The following is a 2614-nucleotide window of genomic DNA, read 5'->3' as shown; positions in this document are numbered from 1 at the left end:
CCAGCTGTGTCCCCCACCTGTGTGTAATCTCCCTGTGTTCTCTGAGTGTTTTTAAGTCGTGTCTTCTGTCATAGTCGTTGCTGGTTCGTCTGTGTTGTTTCCCCTCGGTCTCCCTGCGTTTCTCCATCCATCTCTCTGTGTATATTTTCCCCGGACCTCCCTGCATCTTTGTTCTGGTTTGTTTTGTTAGTTTGCACAGTTTAGGTTTTCTGTTACAGCTTCACCCGCGCCATTTCTGTTGTATTTACTTTTGTAAATAAATACTCACCTGCACCAGAGCTGCCGCTTCCGGGTCCTAAATAATCACCACACGGCTTGCCCCGGCAGACCGTGACATATCTGTTGATTTTTACGTGAGTTCCAACTTTCCCGACCCCGATCCATGGAAACAGTCCTTGTAAGAAATTGGCTCCGGGTCCCCAGATTCAAAACTCCCAGGGGACCTCACTTAAATCCGTGAGCCCTGTGCTTGCACTCTATACGTCACTCTTTGTCTTTGATCCTGGATGATGTTCAATTCTCTCCATGAAGAAAACATGATCAGACAATTTCACGAGTGCACATAGACCTCCCCATTTTGCTGGTAAAGATGGGTAAGCCTTATGTCCACATAAGAAATACCAATCTGCTAACACCCTCATACCTTTAGGTGTTGGTGCGATTGTTGAGCATTTGGTCACATGCTGTCTTCCCTCAGTAAGTGTCATTTGGTACGAGGGGTCAAACGCACAGTCTGCTGCTCGTTGAATTTCATCACTCGCACACCTGGCATTCATCAGACATGTCAAGCACCTAATTCTGTTCAAACGAGGTCAAAAAGAATAGGTGACGTTGCATAGATGCCATGGCAAATCCCCAACTTGGGCTGACCCATTGCCCTTGAAGCACATAGGTAACTGGCCTGCTTCCAGTTTGTTTAACAGTATGATGTCCGGCAGTGGATCAGGAACTTGGGGCCAAGCCAGCAGATCTGTCTTACCAGAGCAGTTCACCTTCCCAGCTACTGGTGAATCAATCTTCCCATTCAGGTTCAGGGGAGTTGAAAAGTTGGCAGTGTTCCAAGTACGTTTTACTCCTGGATGTGTTGCTAAAGCAAGCAAACAAACTGTCTCGCTCTCCGTGATGCTATATGGCCACAGTCCAGAAGAATGTGTAGACGGTGGCATGTGTGCACAAGCATAACAATTGGTCTTGTTGTTTATGTGAGCGGTTGTGTTCATAAGCTGCCACCAGTAGTTGGTTGAAAACCCATGCGGGTACTGGGTGTGATTTGCTCTGTCCCAATGCGCTGCTGTCATCCCACTCAAGGTCCACAGGTTTAAGAAGGCGAACAGCACAGTCCCAGCCATTCTAAGTTGGGTTCAGGATCCGTTGATTTCTTCACCAGGATTGAGACAAGAGGTCCTAGAGATATACTCCCCCCTTTGTACCCTGGCCTTTTCACCATCACACAGTGTCGGCCAGGAAGTGTGTTACCTTCTTGCAGTGCGCTTGATGTATCCAAGTGTTTCTTTCAGCAATCTTCACTGCTGTGGGTGTCGTCAGCAGCACCTGATAAGGACCATTCCACCGTGGACTCGACCAGCACTTCCTCTTTATGGCCTTTATCAGCACCCAATCTCCAGGCTTCAGGCTCTGTTCCTGTGGAGAGACAGAATCATCTGGCAGATCATTTTTTCTCATAACTTCTTTACTTTTAAACATTTTAAGCATCCAATCTGCTAATGTGTTCTCCTCTTCTGCTTTTCTGTCATCACTACAGAAAACTGGAACTCTAAATGGTCTGCCATATATAATCTCAAAGGGTGTCAGACCATTCTCTGTTGGAGTAATCCTCATGTACATTTTAACTAATTCTAACTTAGACTAATTCCTAAGTCTTGGCTTTACTGTTCCATTAGTTCTCTCTACCAACCCTGCACTTTGTGGGTGATATGAACAATAATGTTTTAGTGTTATTGCTAGATGTTGTGCCATTAATTCAATTACTTCATTTACAAAATGTGGACCATTATCACTATATAGTGTGGAGATTAGAATATTATTTTACTGTTACTATTCATAACCATTATCATTACTGTTGCATTACTTATCATTTATCATTATCATCTCATCAGAGCATTTATTGAACCTGTTGATGTTACATTAAAGTTTGTATTTCAGGTGTGAGCATAATTACATAATAATCTTTCATTGCAGGTGCAACTGTAATCATGTTATACACATATTGCATTTTTGTGCTAATTAAAGAGTTGAAGCTCGGACAGTTAATTGATGATGGTCTGAAGCTTCGGTCAGCGCGATGTCTGGCCGATCAATTGGAAAATTGATTGAGCTAATGAAAGGATTGCATACATGCTTACAATACACCACATATTATATAGAAACAGAATAGAGGCCTGTGTGCACTCAGCAGCCTGCTGCATTGGAGTCTGCCTGGTAACAGATGACTAAGGATAGGTCATGCACTGAGGTCAAGACACATAGGCTGCCTGTACACATACACAGTATCTAGACTTGTTTTGCTCGAAACTGCAAAGTTGTTTTACCTGCATACGTGACAGTTTAGTTCCACAGATAAGTGAAGTGCAGTAAATGAAATAACAGGAAGCAT

The 2614-nt window shown here is 43.6% G+C and overlaps 1 pseudogene; it reads right to left on the bottom strand.

The window, feature by feature from the left end:
- Nucleotides 1-476: 476 nt before the first annotated feature.
- LOC148106538 (uncharacterized) lies at nt 477-1220 on the bottom strand (annotated as a pseudogene).
- Nucleotides 1221-2614: the final 1394 nt, after the last annotated feature.

Source organism: Neolamprologus brichardi, chromosome 1 (genome assembly GCF_056152115.1).
Source record: "Neolamprologus brichardi isolate AB-2024 chromosome 1, ASM5615211v1, whole genome shotgun sequence".
NCBI classification, from domain to species: domain Eukaryota; kingdom Metazoa; phylum Chordata; class Actinopteri; order Cichliformes; family Cichlidae; genus Neolamprologus; species Neolamprologus brichardi.
This window is presented reverse-complemented; position numbering and strand designations above follow the sequence as displayed.